This window comes from Hylobates moloch, unplaced genomic scaffold (assembly GCF_009828535.3).
Source record: "Hylobates moloch isolate HMO894 unplaced genomic scaffold, HMol_V3 SCAFFOLD_7, whole genome shotgun sequence".
NCBI classification, from domain to species: domain Eukaryota; kingdom Metazoa; phylum Chordata; class Mammalia; order Primates; family Hylobatidae; genus Hylobates; species Hylobates moloch.
The window spans coordinates 97246649-97263944 of record NW_026652282.1 but is presented as its reverse complement, the minus strand read 5'-3'; the positions used below and the strand labels follow the sequence as shown (position 1 = coordinate 97263944).

General features: G+C 39.9%; 1 long non-coding RNA gene across 1 annotated transcript in view; it reads left to right on the top strand.

Annotated features, from left to right (window-relative positions):
• LOC116811973 (uncharacterized) overlaps window positions 1-5213 on the top strand; it is a 25402-nt gene extending 20189 nt beyond the window's left edge. Inside the window, exons 4-5 of the long non-coding RNA XR_004370558.1 lie at window positions 2802-2971; window positions 3689-5213. This is a non-coding gene — a long non-coding RNA (uncharacterized LOC116811973). The remainder of the gene's footprint in view (window positions 1-2801; window positions 2972-3688) is intronic.
• The last annotated feature ends 12083 nt before the right edge of the window (window positions 5214-17296 follow it).

Here is a 17296-nt window from a genome sequence, read left to right as displayed (position 1 = left end):
ACTAGTTCTTTCTTTACACTTAATGAATTTATTTGAGAAAGCAGAAAATTCTGGGGATTTTATTTTATTATTTTTTGATATTATTAACATACATAATGTTATACAAAGAATATACATATATTTTTTACAGTTTCTACAGTGGCAAATTTGAAGTATGGTAAATGTTGCTTCTGCATTCCAATTTGATAATGAGCCTTAACCTTGTCCATTTCATTCCATTAAAAGAGGAAAAAAAGTAGTTACTGGCAAAGCAAATGGCTCATAAAGTAATAAGAGTGATGGAAAAAGAACAGTTCCCAGCATGGAATGAAAACATCTTTCACCAAGGATGAAGTAGAATTATAGAAGTACTCCATCTGTAGCTGCTTTTTACATTTAATAGTCTTAAATAAAATTCCCCTTGAGTATCTCTGACCATTGAGGTCTGAGACCCTGAAACATGATGAAATTTACAATCTGGGCAGTCATAAAGAAAGTCCTACATTTTCTTCAGGCTTTGAGGGGAATGGGCATTCTATTATGCCTATTCCATTGGTCACCTTGAGTCTTATAAATTTCTTTATAAATTTGCCATACAAACTTTTATTTATTTTTATTTTGTTTAATGAAAATGTTTTTCTTTTTTCATAGCGATGGAGTTGCCACCATGTTGCCTAGGCTGGTCTTGAACTCCTAGGCTCAATCAATCCTCCCATCTCAGCATCCCAAAGTGCTGGGATTATAGACATGAGTCACTGCGTCTGGCTGCAAACTTTTGGATATTTTTCTTAAAATAAAAACTTTTCTAACATATACTTGTTTTGCGATGTCAAGATGGTCCAGGGGATCTTAACAAATAACAAAGAAGCCTTTCATGATATAAGGATCAAGACTTAGGTTCTAATATCAGTTTTACTGCACAATTATTGTGTAGTATTGGAAAAGTCCAATCATCTTTCTAATAATTTATTTTGAGGCTTAAGTGCAAATATGCTTAAAAGGTTCTTTTTAATCATAAAGCATTATGCAAATGTGACGTATTTTCTCCAAACAGCCACCTAAATGAAAGTGGTGGGTTTTCAATTATCTGAGGCATAAGCCATGAATCGATGTACTTTGACTACACATAAGTAATGGAGATTAGTCTTGTGGTTGCTTATTAGATTGAAATGCTTTTGCATACATATTCGTATAGAATACTTACAAGTCAAAACAGTCAACTCTGTTATTTATATAGTGTTGACAATGATGATAATAGGTAACACTAATTAAGCACTCCGTATACATCATGCCTGGTGCTAAGCAGTTTCCGTATGTTACCTAACTCAACAGTTGAAACGACCCTGTATTATAGAGAGGAAACAGATAAAGTCAGGATTATAGATTGAAGCAATCCAACTCTTCTCTTAGCCATTATATTTTTATGCCTTCCAATACTCTTAAAAATCTGCTGTCTGTCAACTTTTTATTTCTGGCAGAGCATTCTTCAGAATAAATGCAAGACAAATACTCCAGAGAGGCTTCTGGAAGCTACAGACTCCAGATAGTCTCATGATACATTGAGTAATCTGGTTAAATGGAGAGTAAACATTAGGATTATGAAAACAGAAGCACAGAACTTAATGGAGAAAACCTGCTTGATTTCCATAACAGAAAATCATGCTATACTAGAGTTTGGGTTAAGTAGAAAGTAGATACAAAAGTGGGAGCCTCAGACAAAAGAACTTTAAACTTAAAAAAAAACCCACCTTTGAAAGTTTTTAAACCAAGAAGTTTTGATTACAGTCCACATAGCATTGTAGGACATGTAATGTAAGAGCTTAGAGATGAGTGGGAGGAGCTGATGGGGAATTTTGTAGGCAATATGACCACTCTGTAATTGTAATTGACAACTTGTCAATTACCCAAGGTCTTCCATACCCCTTGTGCCATCTGGTAATCACAGTATTCTGGTGAGGAAAATAGAACACATTCTATTACACCATTTTAGAGATATTTTAACTGTTAATGGCAGAATCTTCTTAAAATTAGCCTTGAAATTGGCCTAAACTATCATTTTCACAAATTATCTTTGAAGAGAAAGTACATGAGTACATTGGTCCCAACCCACATTTATAACCCCAGCATCCATCATGACTTTATTCACATTACATTCTAGCTAGACAGAATTGCTCCCCAGGCAGTTATACATCTTTACCCACTGCCTTTTTTTTTTTTTTTTTTTTTTGAGACAGGGTCTCTTTCTGTTGCCCAGGCTGGAGTGCAATGGCACAACCATAGCTCACCATAACGTCAAATTTCTTTGTCTCAAGTGATCCTCCTGCCTCAGCCTACTAAATATATCGGACTACAGGCAAGTGCCACCATGCCCAGCTAGTTTTAGAGGGGGTTTTATTATGTTGTCCAGGCTTGTCTTGAACTCCTGGGCTCAAGAAATCCCCCTGCATCAGCCTCCCAAAGTGCTGGGATTTCAGGTGTGAGCCATTGCGCCTGGCCTCTACTCCTTTTTTTTTTCTACCATACAAGCCCATCCCAACAACTTATCTCTATTCATATTGGCTTTTCAAATCACATCTATATTTCCACCCCTAAAATCTCCTTACTTCTTGATTTCTTCAAGCATATGTTAAAATGACAAGTTCTGAGTTGTCATCACTGGAAAGGGCGCCAAGAGTCCTTTATAGACTATTCCCTGAAGAGAGCTGCCCAAGTATTGTTTCGGTCAAAATAATCAGAAAATGTTGAACATCATTAAGAAAAATTGGAGGAAAAACCAGTAAGCAGTCATTCCATTTTTTTTTTTTTTTTTGTAAATCCTTGAGGTGTCTGCATCCGGGCTGTTTTTTGTAGTTCTGGTCTATGTACAATACAGGAATAATAGAGTTGGAGAAGATCCTGAGACAAGCAACTGAAACGGTGAAGGGGACAGAAAGCAAGGCGGGATATAAGCTATATATAAAATGACAACTCTTCATATTAAAACTGGCTAAAGGTAAGCCTCATCAGAGAGCTGTGTGGCTGCAAGATTTTGTTACTGGTATCTTGCCAGAGCATATGTCCTAAACAGTTTTATCTCCAGTGGCCTCAGCCTTGGGCTGTAGTTTGGCTATTCTATTTTCTCTAACTCAATTTCTTGAATTTCTGACAATTTCTTTAGTCCCACACATCCCCATTTACCAGGAGCTTCTCATTACAGAATGGTGAATGTCAGGATGCCCTTACCTACAGGTAAGGGGCAGGTGAACAGTCTTATTTATGTTCATATGGGTTCTAGTTTCATTCTCCCTCCAGGCCAATTGTCATACTCTTTAGGCTAAGTTGTGTACATCAGAATCACCTGGGGAACTATAGATCTATGAATCATTTATCACTTAATTTCTTTATTGTGGAAAATCAGGATGTCATGTATGTATTTCTTTAATACAGAACATAACTAAACAAACAACAAAAATGAATCATTAAGTAGAAAACTGCTTTTGGTCTAATGTTTTACACACACACACACACACACACACACACACACACACACACACATATTTGGAGATTAGGTCTCACTCTGTCGCCCAGGCTGCAGTGCAGTGGCACAATCATGACTCACTGCAGCTTCAACTTCCCGGGTTCAGGTGATCTTCCCACCGCAGCCTCTGGGGTAGCTGGGATGACAGGTGTGCACCACCAAGCCCGAGTAATTTTTTATATTCTTTTGCAGAGACGGGGTTTCGTCATGTTGCCCAGGCTGATGTAGAACTCCTGGGCTCACGCAATCCACCTGCTTTGGCCTCCCAAAGTGCTGGGATTACAGATGTGAGCCACCATGCATGCCCTGCTGGTTTAATGTTATATTCAAGTTTCTCTAACTGAAGGGCATGTACTGTTGAGCATGCTCAGAAGCCAAGGTTCAAGCCATTCTTCAACTATAGATGCTTCAACTCATCTCTCTTTCTTTGAAATATTCTCTCCCTTATCAATTTCACTAATTATACCAAGTAACCCCCTGCTTATTCCCTTAGAACAGACAGAGCTGCTACTAGTCTGTGCCTTATGTGATTTAGAAAAAGACTCTTGGAACGCAGCCCCAGACCATGACGTACAGAGCATGAGTTGGGTATCGCCTCATTTTATTCTCTAATTCAGGTGCCCTTGTGCAGTGAATAACGTGGCAGCTGTGAGACTAGTGATGCTAAACAGGTTTAATTTTTGGTGCAAATTCTAATGAATTAATAATAGCTGTTTTAAAAACACACACAGTGCTAAGAAAGACTCTGAGGCTGTTTTCCGGCTCAGTAGATAAAGTGTACTGTAAGCTGGGATGATTTGCCTTGGTTGGGAGAATGGCACTAGGTGTGACAAGAATTTGCTATCTGAGGACTAGAGGCATCTCACCCGTCCTGAAGAGGTAGGAAGCCTGGGGTAGGCAGAGGTTGAAGTAGAATGTGGGCCCAGACAAGTTTTATAATTTATAGAACACAACTTTCAAATGCCCTTGTAATACAAGGCAACAATCCTACTTTTCCAGGTCTCTAACAAAAAGCATCTAGCCGAGCTAGAGTGTTTTCATGAGGCATCTGCTACACAAAACGATGTCTTGCTTAATAAATAACACCCGTTTCTACTTGGTGTCATTTTACTGTTTAATCAAAACATTTTCACCACTCTTAACCACAATCTAAAGAAGGACGCTTCAATCTCTTCCTGATTTAGCCTTAAACTTGGTCAGGTGTACCATACGACTAGGATGGCCAGAGTCAGCCACCCTCCCAACAAAGGATGCTCAGTTAAATATTGCACTGAACACACTTATACTAAAAATTGTTTGTTGTTTATCTGAAATTCAAATTTAATGGGGCATAATGTATTTTACTTGGCAATCCTACCTATGATGGACATATATATTTCCCCCCAGCTTTATTAAGGTATAATTGACAAATGAAAGTGTAAATATTTATGATATAAATGGAAATATATACAGATGCTCCTCGACTTTTGACGGGGTTACATCCTGATAAACCTGTCATAAGTTAAAAATATTGTGAGTTGAAAATTCATGTAGTACACCTAACTTACGGAATATCCTAGCTTGGCCTAGCCAAACTTAAATGTGCCCAGAACACTTACATCAGCATACTTGGGCTGATGTAACACAAACCCTATTTTATCATAAACTCTTTTATATCTCATGTAATTTATTGAATACTGTATTCAAAATGAAAGATAAAATGGTTGTATGGGTACTCGAAGTAGTTTCTATTGTCTGTGTATCTCTTTTGCACCATCATACCATTGAAAAATCTTGTGTCAAATAATCATAAGTCAGGGACCATCTGTATTGTTGAAATAGCATTTTAAGCTGGATTCCTTTTTAGAAAAAAATGATCTAAAAGGGATATGCTATAAAAATCTACAAATGAAGTGTAAGAGGTGATGTACACACGAGCAATTTCAGTTTATTCAAGAATACTAAAAATTGGGTGTGATTCCCTTGACGTTTAAGGAAGTGGTTTTGAATTTAAAAATAGCAATGCTTTATGCAGTAATAAATATATCCAATTTATTACCACTAGGAAGAGATCCAGCCAGAAAAATTTTGAAAGACACATTTAGAAAGTTTTAGATATATTCATGTACAATCATGCAAATCAAATAAAAATGATACAGCACCTACTGTATTTTAGGCACTCATGATCCAGAGATGAAGACATGGTCCCGCTGCTCAGGGGGTCTACTAGCAACACACATATAATTCAAAATAATAATATAATCTTGGGAGAAAAATAGAAGTAAATAATAAAGTACAGTCATAGTAGGAAAAAAGGCATGGTTGATTATCTCTACTGGGGGAAAACGGGAGCAAGGGAAAACTCTAATAGATCACTCTTGAACTAGAATTTTGTTGTTTCTTTTAATTGGTATGTATGTATGTATGTATGTATGTACAGGGTCTCACTCTGTTGCCTAGGCTGGAGTTCAGTGACACAATTATGGCTCACTGCAGCCTCAAACTCCTGGGCTCAAGTGATCCTCCTGCCTCAGCCTCCTAAGTAGCTGGGATGACAGGCACCACTATGCCCAGCTAATTTTTTTAATTTTTTTAGTAGATATGGGGGTCTCACTTTGTTGCTCAGTCTTGTCAACTCCTGGCTTTAAGTAATCCTCCAACAGGCCGGGCGTGGTGGCTCACACCTGTAATCCCAGCACTTTGGGAAGCCTTGGCGGGTGAGTCACCTGAAGTCAGGAGTTCAAGACTAGCCTGGTCACCATGGTGAAATCCGTCTCTACTAAAAATACAAAAATTAGCCGGTGTGGTGGTGCATGCCTGTAATCCCAGCTACTCGGGAGGCTGAGGCTCGAGAATTGCTTGAACCCAGGAGGCAGAGGTTGCAGTGAGCCAAGATTCCATCACTGGACTCCAGCCTGGGTGATAGAGTGAGACTCCGTCTCAGAAAAAAAAAAAAAAAGTTATTCTCCCACCTAGGCCTCCCAAATTGCTGAGGTTACAAGCTTGAGCCACTGTACTGGCCTGTTGCTTCTTTTTAAATCCATTTTATTTGTAGTAGAGTTTACAAACAATAAGATTTACCCATTTACCCATTTAAAGTGCAATTTGATGAGTTTTACCTTTTTTAGGGTCATTGAGGTATGATTTGCATAAAGTAAACTTTAGTCTTTTAAAATGTACAGGTCAAAGAATTTTAACAAACTTATTGAGTTGTATAACCATCACCACAATAAAGATACAGAGTATTTCTACTATCAAAAAAATTCGTTCATGCCCTTTTGTGTTAGTTTTCTATTACTGGAATAATAAGTTACCACAAACTTAGTGGTTGAAAGCAGCACCCATTTTACTGTAGCACACTCACGTATGTCAGAATTTAGGACAGTATGGTGGGGCTCTCTGCTAAGGATCTCACAAAACTGAAATCAAAGTGTTGCATAGGCTGAGTTCCTTTCTGGAGGCTCTGAATAAAATCTGCTTAGAAGCTCGTTCAGGCTGTTGGCCGGATTCTGTTCCCTGCAGCTCTAGGACTGAGGTCCCCATTTTCTGGACACTTGGCCTTCTCCACCTTCAAGTCAGCAGTGAGTTGAATCCTTCTTGTACTTCAGAACTCTCTGACTTCTGCTTTTAAAAGGTCATGTGATTCCACTGGGCCCACCTGGATAATCCAGGATAATATTGCTATTTTAAGGTCAACTGATTAGTAACTTTAATTACATGTCCAAAGTCTGTTTTGCCATGTAACATAATGTATTCATGGGCATAACAACAGTAGTAAAGGTCATAGGGTCAAAAATTCTGCATTTCACACATTTTGTATCAATGCCTCTATTCCAGCCTTTGGTAACATCCGATCTGATTTCTGTCCCTGTAGTTTAGTTTTTTCCAGAATGTCATATAAATAGAATCATATAGTCTTTAGCGTTTTTTTTTTTTGAGATAAGGTCTCACTCTGTCACCCAGGCTGGAGTGCAGTGGCAATGATCACAGCTTGGCTCACCAGTTTCGACCTCTTGGGCTTGGGTGATCCTCCCACTTCTGCCTCCTGAGTAGCTGGAACTATAGGCATGCACCACCACACCCAGCTAATTTTTATATTTTTTGTAGAAATGGGATTTTGCTATGCTGTCCAGGCTGGCCTTGAACTCCTGGGCTCAAGCGATGGGCCTACCTCTGCCTCCCAAAGTGCTGGGATTACAGGCGTGAGCCACTGCGCCTGGCCATTATGTAGCTTTTTGAGTCTGACTTTTTTTTTTTTTTTCCTTCACTCAGCCTAAGGCTTTTGAGATATATGTACAAAGTCACATGGATAAATAGTTCCTTTTTATCGCTAGGTAGTATTTCCTTGTACCACAGTTTGTTCAACCATCCACCCGCTGATGAGAAGGTCCAGGCACAAATGCAGTCTGAGAATATAAGCAGTAGTCACAAATGCCTGATAAACTGATTTAAGGGGCTAGAGAGAGAACAGAAGCTAGGAAAAACCTCTGAGAGATCTAAAATAACAAGTAGGTTCACACAATTAGGGAATGACATTCTAGGAGATGGTCTCATGTACACCATTTTACTAATGAGAAAAATGAGGTTCCAAGAGCTTAACTAACTGGCCAAAATCCACAGGTGATCAATGTCTGAGGTGGAATGTAAATCTAAGTCCATCTGACAGTAAATATATCAGTGATTCCTAATTTTTTTTTTCTTTGAGACGGAGTCGTTCTGTTGCCCAGGCTGGAGTGCAGGGGTGCCATCTTGGCTCACTGTAAACTCCACCTCCCAGGTTAGTGATTCTCCTGCCTCAGCCTCTCGAGTAGCTGGGATTACAGGGGCCCGCCACCACGACCGGCTAGTTTTTGTATTTTTTTTTTTTTTTTAGTAGAGATGGGGTTTCGCCATGTTGGCCAGGTTGGTCTCAAACTCCTGACCTTAGGTCATCTGCTCGCCTTGGACTCCCAAAGTGCTGGGATTACAAGTGTGAGCCATCGTGCCTGGCCCTAATGATATTTGATATGATAAAAGCTATGGGTCTTCCCCCCAGAAAAATAAACACGCAAATGCATACCAATCCTAGCTGAAGAATCATTTACATTTACATTTAACCCTAATCATTTACCTTTAACCCTAATCCCCTAGCACCAAATATAACTATTCCTTGTGATAAAAGCACAGAATATTACCCCAGGTAGAGACAATTGAAGTGGGAAAACCTGATTTCAAATTTTAACTGTGTCATTTACTGTCTGTGTGATGTTGATCTCATTACTTTAACCAACTGAGCACCAGTTTCTTTACCAGCAAAACAAGTATAATAATGGCAGCTTTGCAAGATTGTTGTGAAGCACACAATGGCTACTCAGCAAATGCCTGGCAAACTGAACTGTCCAGTGAACTTCAATTTCTTGTCCCTTTTCTTGTCTTCTGACCATCCTAGCAAAACAGAGAACCCCATCATGAAATTAAGTCATATTTACTCTAAAAATCAGGCACAACTGTCTGGGCCAATCAGGATGTTTGATAAGGCATAAACACCAAGAAGCCTCCTGGGAAATAAATTGTTTAAACTTAAGAGTGTCATATAACTTGACTCAAAGGCAGTTGAGCCTGTGTAAGGAGCTTGGCTACATTATTAAACCACCAGAGTGCGTGTCACAGATATCATCTGGCCCAGCCCCCCTTGAACCCAAGCCTGAATCTTACAGCAAAGAATCACTCATAAAACAAGTGAAGATGAAAAGAACTTCATTCTAGCTGGGCGCGATGGCTCATGCCTGTAATCCTAGCACTTTGCGGGGCCGAGGTGAGCGGATCACGAGGTCAGGAGTTTGAGACCAGCCTGGCCAACATGGTGAAACCCCTTTTCTACTAAAAATACAAAAATTAGCTGGGAGTGGTGGCACGCACCCATAATCCCAGCTACTTAGGAGGCTGAGGCAGGAGAATGGCTTGAACCTGGGAGGCGGAGGTTGGAGTGAGTGAAGATCACCCCACTGCACTCCAGCCTGGGCAACAGAGCGAGGCTCCATCTTAAAAAAAAAAAAAAGAACTTCATTCTAACATTTCAGCAACGTCAGTGCCAACACCTTTGGCAGCACCTTAGGAGATTGATTGTATCACTGCTATTGTCACTGGTGGAGGGTGTCCAGGTTCTTGGGATCTTGAACAAAGAGTTGGACAAAATGCACAAACAAAGCAAGGAAGGAAGGAATCATGGGATTTATTGAAAATGAAAGTACACTCCACAGTGTGGGAGTGGACCCCAGCATAGGGGCTCAAGGGCACTGTTACAGAGTTTTTTTGAGTTTAAATACCCTCTACTTGTTGTACATCCTATGTAAATGAAGAGGATGAAGTAAAGTTATCATTTACTATGGAGAGGATATTTCCTGTCATAGCTGAAGTGTGAATCAACCTTATGTTCCCTGCCTCCAGACCCTGCTTTCCTGCCTCACTATTTCCAGTACTGAAAGATAACACCAACAGAAAACCACATACCACATGTTCTCACTTATAAGTGGGAGCTAAATGATGAGAACACATGAACACATAGAGGGGAACAACACACGTAGAGGGTGAGAGGAGGGAGAGGATCAGGAAAAATAACTAACGGGTACTAGGCTTAATACCTGGGTGATGAAATAATCTGTACAACAAACCCCCATGACACAAGTTTACCTATGTAACAAATCTGCACAGGTACCCCTGAACTTAAAATAAAAGTTAAAAAGAAAGAAAGAAAGAAAAACAGCACCTTCCTTATTGGGCACTGACAACCTATGCATGGACACTACAGGCCACCAGTTGTACCTCTGGCAGGCACCTGTAGAGGTCTTGGTTTTGATGGCTGTTGACCATGACAATAGGCACCCCTAGGGAAGTTCTAGAATAAAAAGAAGAGAAATGGGAGACATGAGTGCCAGACCCCAGAGAACTTGTGAAATACCTTCTTGGTTTTCGAGAAGTTTTTTTTTTTTTTTTTTTTCTGGGAGAGGGGGAACCTAGGAGATTGGGGGAATGTGTGGGTAGGGAATGGAGAGTGAAACTCCTAGAGAGTGCAAGGGGATGGACCCAGAAAAACACTGACTTGTGATTTTCTCTTTTCTGCAAGGTTAGCATGGTCATGGAATCCCAGGGTAAGGCAGTGATATTTACTCTCCCTGAAGATCCTGTACTTTGTAGCCCTCTGACATTTGGATGTGGATTTTTCCTTCAGCAGTATCTTTCCTTGCATGGTCTTCCTCCCCGGAGGCTCCTCTTCATGTTTTTTGCTTATGCAAAGGTCCATTTTTCATCCAATTTTCTTTTAAGTTGTAATGTCTTGGACTTAGGCACATACTGGGCTATATTTGGGAAGTCATTCTCAAACTTGCTCAAGTGTCTGAGTACTTGGACATCATGGTGCTCTTTGGGGGACTTTAAGAAATGGTATTTTAAAATTTGATTCCATCACTTAATTATGAGAAGAATGAAATAAGCAGCATCATAGCAACTGTTATGTAGGGGCACTTATAAACCAAGCACTCTGTTAATCAGTTTACATTGGTTACCTTATTCAGCTCTCATGATAACCCTGTGAAATATGTACTATATGGAGATAGAGGCTCAGAGAAATTCAGAAACCCCTAGGGTCACACAACCAGGAAGTAGCAGATACTGTATTTGCTCCCTGGACTTTAAAGTTTAAGATTTTGCTGGGTTTGGTAATCCCAGCTCTAATCCCAGCATTTTGGGGTGCTGAGGCAGGAGGATCACTTGAGCTCAGGAGTTTGAGGCTGCAGTGAACCATGATTCATGATTGCATCACTGCACTCAGTCTTGGTGACAAAGCGAGACCCTGTTTTTTTTTTTTCTTTTAAGCTCATGATTTTAACTACTACATCTACTGCCTACCCTTATGAACAATTTTAATAATATAAATATGACTATATTACAAGTTGTCAGCATTAAGTAAAACCTCTAGAATATGAATTTGAGCACACACAAAATAAGCTGATAAATGCATATCTTCTGCTGAGTATTCTATTAATATTTCTTTGCCACCATAACAACACAGACTCTGTGTCCCCTCAGGCTTGTTTACAATAATTAGCTGTACTTCCTTCTCTCCCTGAGGTTCATTAAAAGCATCAGTTGATACCAAATGGTGTACTGTTTGCTACTAGCAGCTAATACAAGCAGGGAAAGAGAATTATTTTCTTAAGGGTGCACTTTTGATTACTTCAGGAAACTGTTCTTTGAAGTGTAAATTTATTTCAATCATTCGTTTTTCATTCCTTTCACAAAACTTAAGATATTCACAGTTTTAAAGAGCAGAGTGTTGGAGATGTTAACTATAAGAATGTCTGAGACTTGTTTTTTTAAAACACTTTCTTGGGCAAAAATGCCAGGAATAATCAAGGAACAAAATATTCCTCATTTTTATCATTTTCTCATCACCGTTCCTCAGAGGATCAAGACTGTCTCCTTTTAGATATCAGTAATCCTTTTCAGAATTGACCTTTACTCCCCACCATGGAGGATGCATGGACAGCCACACTGTGAAAAATCTCAGGTTCCAAGCCATACCCAGGATAACAAATGATACTGCCTAGGTAAGTCCAGAGCCAAGTCTTACAGGGCTGTTCACAAAGCTGATCTTCTAAGTTTCAACTCCTTCACCCTCAAGCAAGCCAGGACAACAGGCCCCTGGTAACTATGAAAAAATACTGGGATCTGGGCATAAGCCTAGGATTTCAGACTACTAGTAACAGAAATTGCCCTGGCTACAAGTTGGACTGCTCTTCTCCAAATCCCCTGAATAAAATTTTAGCCTGGGCATTGACCTAGCTCAGGTTCCATGAGCTGCTCTTGAGTCCAGTTTCTACACCCTACTTTTTCTCCAGTCTGTTCTTGTCACTTTGTTACAGGTTAGGCATGAGTAGGGCAGGAGACAGCTCTCCCTGACCCACTAGAAAGTTCAGGTGATGATTTGGCAATTATTGCATCGCCTCTCTAAAGGTGATAAATTGGCAGCCGGTGCCAGGGAGAGGACGCATCCTGATGGTCCACACCTGTCAGCATTAAAGTGTTAATTAAAGGCAGGCCCCAGGGAGAAGCAACTTCCTGGCCATGCACATTAAGAGACAAAAATGGCAAAGTACTGTGTCCAGAGTTGATTCCTTTTGGTGGATTCTTGGTCTTGCTGACTTCAAGAATGAAGCCACGGACCTTCATGGTGAGTGTTACAGCTCTTAAAGGTGGTGCGGACCCAAAGAGTGAGCAGCAGCAAGATTTATTGTGAAGAGTGAAAGAACAAAGCTTCCACAGCATGGAAGGGGACCCAAGTGGATTGCCACTGCTGGCTGGAGTGGCCAGCTTTTGTAACTTTATTTGTCCCTGCCCATGTCCTGCTGATTGGTCCATTTTACAGAGTGCTGATTGGTCCGTTTTACAGAGTGCTGATTGGTGTGTTTACAATCCTTGAGCTAGACACAGAGTGCTGATTGGTGCGTTTTTACAGAGTGCTGATTGGTGCATTTACAATCATTAGGTAGACACAGAGTGCTGATTGGTGCCTTTTTACAGAGTGCTGATTGGTGCATTTACAATCCTTGAGCTAGACACAGAGCGCTGAGTGGTGCATTTTTACAGAGTGCTGATTTGTGCATTTACAATCCTTTAGCTAGACACAGAGTGCTGATTATTGAAGCCTCCCTCTTTTGGCTCTGAAAATTTCAATTTATAGCTGTTGTGAATTCATCATATTCAATTAAAGGCATATTTGTACTCAGGCAAAGGAAGAAGAGAAGCCCTGTTGAAAGTCTGAGTTAGGAAAGGGGAAGCAGGGAGAGCTAAAGGAAAGTGAAGGCACAAGTGGCCATAGAGGTTAAAAGTAGAGACACAAAAAGTTAGTGGAAAGGAAGGTTTTGTGTCTGGCTTAGGAAGAGGCCCTGTTTCTGGCCTGAAAAGGGAACAAATTAGTGACACAATAGCTACAGTTTGCTTCACCCTTGGCACTTCTTGGGAACAGGAACCCCTGAAGATGGAGGTAGGTTAAAACAGCCCTTAGTGAATTCTCTACCCTAAACAGTGGCCTTCACATATTTTTACTTGCATAACCTCTAAAGGAATTTTGGAAAAACTCTATGCTCCATAGATATCTTTTTTTCTTCTTTTTAAAAACTAGAGATGGGGTCTTGCTATGTTGCCCAGGCTGGTCTGGAACTCTTGGCCTCAAGCGATCCTTCCACCTTGGCCCCTCAAAATGCTGGAATTACAGGAATAAGCTACCATACCATACCTGGACTCCATAACATATCTTAAAGTTGACATCTAACAACTATGGAGGGATTTATGAAAGCTTAAATATTTCAAGTGATGTAATTTCTGGCATATTGCAAATATTGATGTTTGAAAATAAAACTGTTGCATCCTTTTAAAAAATATAAGTGGGACCAATTACCATGACAGTTTGCACCATTATCCATTTAAAAGATACATGAAGATACTCCTTTTCTTTTCTTTTTCTTTTTCTTTTCTTTTTTTTTTTTTTTTTTTTTTTTTTGAGACAGAGTCTCACTCTGTCATCCAGGCTGGAGTGCAGTGGTGCCATCATGGCTTATGGCAGCATCAACCTCCCAGGCTCAAGTGATCCTCCCACCTCAGTCTCCTGAGTAGCTGGGACCATAGGCACACACCACTGTGCCTGGCTAAATTTTATTTTTATTTTTTGTAAAGATGGGATCTCACTATATTGCCCAACCTGGTCTCAAACTCCTGTACTCAAGCAATCCTCCTTCCTTGGCTTCCCAAAGTGGTTGAGATTATAGGCATGAGCCACTGCACCTGAGAAAGATACTCCTTTTGCACAGCCAGATTTTTTTTTTTTTTTTTGAGACAGAGTGAAACTCTGTCACCCAGGCTGGAGTGCAGTGGCATGATCTCGGCTCACTGCAACCTCCACTTTCCAGGTTCAAGCAATTCTCCTGCCTCAGCCTCCTGAGTAGCTGGGATTACAGGTGTGTACCACCCCACCCAGCTAATTTTTGCATTTTTAGTAGAGACGGGGTTTTCCATGTTGGCCAGGCTGGTCTTGAACTCCTGACCTCAGATGATCTGCCTGCCTCGGCCTCCCAAAGTGCTGGGATTACAGGCGTGAGCCACTGCGTGCAGCACAGCCAGAAATTTTATATCATACTTTTATCTCTTGAACTTATATTTTGATTCTATTCACACCACAGAATTGTACCCTAATGTAATATATTTTTGTTTAGAATATCTTTTGTTATCACATCCCAATTCCTACCATAAAACATGTAAATTTACATTGTAAAAAAATTTTATTCCTGTGACTGTAAGGCTCAGAGTCTTTGGGACTTTTTTGTTTTTTATAATCATTAGCACACGACTGGTTAGAGTAACATAAATATATTATAAAACCTTATAGTTAATAAACAGAATATTATTGAGAATGTATCTCTTAATGTGATGGAAGAGGATTTTTTAAAGTAGTTCATATGTCTGTGGATCAGTGTTACTTATTGTTAGAATGAGAACAAGTTCAATATTTTTAGTATACTTAAGATGTTGAGAAATCTTGTTCATGTAAATGAGATAAGAATGAAAGGTTGGTTAAAATAATATTCAATTAAGCATTTTCCTAAATATATGCCAAAGATTACATTATATCTATCATAATTTTTATGATAGATCATAATATAATCTATCTGTGTAATGATCTAGCAAATGACAACTTGTTTAGATTCTCCTTTGATTTTGTTGAAAGCAAGGCATTGGAAACGACTTGCCTTTATAAAAGTATTTGTTATCCCATCGTTAAAGTAATGCACTTAGTACTTGTGCTCACACATCTCTCAATATCAACAACAATATTTCCAATGATCCCTTTTGGTGCTCAAGAAGTTTTCATGTTTTGGGGCCAGGCACCAAGGTAAGCCTTGAGATGAGTTAGAGATGTGCCTTTATTTTGTAAAGTGGGAGAAAGGAAGTGGGAAAGTAGAACCATCAGGTATGTTCTCACACAAAGCAAATTTAGGAAAGAGTACACATGGAAGTTAAAAATCTGGAAAATTGTTAAAAACAAAAAGACACACAAACAATACCTACCTATGTATCTCTTTAAGTCTGAGGGTGCCTTGGGAGTATGTGCACCCAGGTTGAAGAACATTAACCCAAAGAACAGAATAACGTAAAAAGCAGGAAACTGGAGTATGGAGGAAGGCATTATCCCTCCTGACCCCCACCAAGATACATTAACATGGTTTTAAGAGTCATTGTTGAGACAGCGTGAGATGGGACCTCAGAACTCATGTATTCAACCTAGAGCTCAGTATGCATACATTGCATATGTCTTTGGGATAAGATACTCATTTACTTATGTTAATAGTAAAGTGAAAAAGACTGATGAAGGAGTATGGGAGATTGCTAAAATGCAATTGGCCCTATGGACAAAGGAATTGGTTTCTCAGTTTCCCCTTAATTGCAGAGGTTGAATAAAGCTCTTTGCAGTGCTTTAGCTAGTACATGGCACACAGCGTAGATTGAGGGAGCAATGGATCAAGAAAACTTGTAAGAGGCAGCTAATTTAATTTCTCCTTAAGTAGTCTAATAATCCACTTTTAGCCTAGCTTAGTGATTTGGACTTAAGCAAATAAGGTTCTATCCCAGCAGGTTATCAACTAAGCTCCACAGAAACTCACGGGGCAGGATGCTCCAGAGTTCTGCCGGTGAAACATTTTGCCAAAAGTGGTCCATCACTTCTGTCTATTTTAAATATCGAGGTTTGGAGAATGATTTAGTTGGGAAAAGTGCTCTGTTGCCAAACATACACACACATACATACACTCACAACACACACCACTCGTGCCATTCACTGGACACACAATTACTTTCACTCATCTGTGCTCTCACATACGTTGTTTCTTCTGCCTAGGATAACCAAAACTCATCTCCCCATCTCTTTCAGACAAAAAAAAAAATGTTTGCATTCTCTTCTAGACAGTACTTTTTATTTACCATTATTATAGCACTCCCCATGTTGTATCATAACTGTATTATTACATGTACTGGCAATTCAACCTTCTAAATGTCTCTAATATGCCAGCCCCTCTCCATTCCCTCTACCAATGCCTTAGTTTACCCTTATCTCTCGTCTGGATCATTTTGACAGCAGTCTTGACCCTTTCCTATCTATTTTCCATACTGCCACCAAGGTGAGCCATCTAAGTAAGGCTCTATTCTGATTGTATCATGCCCCTACTTAAGACATTTTTGTGGATCCCCATTGCCCTAAATGATAAAGTGCGTGCTTCTTAGCCTAGTTGACTTGCCCCTGCACTCCTCCACAGGCTTCTTTTACTGTGCCCCTCACTCTATCCTTGAATCGTACATTCCAGCCATTAGGGAGTACTGATCGTTCACTCAGTAAGCCATGTTACTTCAAGGTTTTGTGCCTTTGTAAACATTGCACTTCTTACTTGAGGTATCTATTTTCTAGTGTTCAGTGAAATTAATTCCTGCATATCTTTTAGATTTCCACTTAGATATCACTTCCTCTGGGAAGGTTTCTGACCCTAAAGTGCCTTTTTTTGATCCACAGTTCTCTTTCATGCTTTTTTTTTTCTTTTTGAGACAGGATCTTGCTCTGTCACCCAGGCTGGGGTACAGTGGCACAATCTCGGCTCACTGCAACCCCTGCCTCCTGGGTTCAAGCAATTCTCATGCCTCAGCCTCCGGAGTAGAAGGGACTACAGCCGTGCACAACCATACCGGGCTAATTTTTGTATTTTTAGTGGAGACAGGGTTTTGCCATGTTTGCCAGGCTGGTCT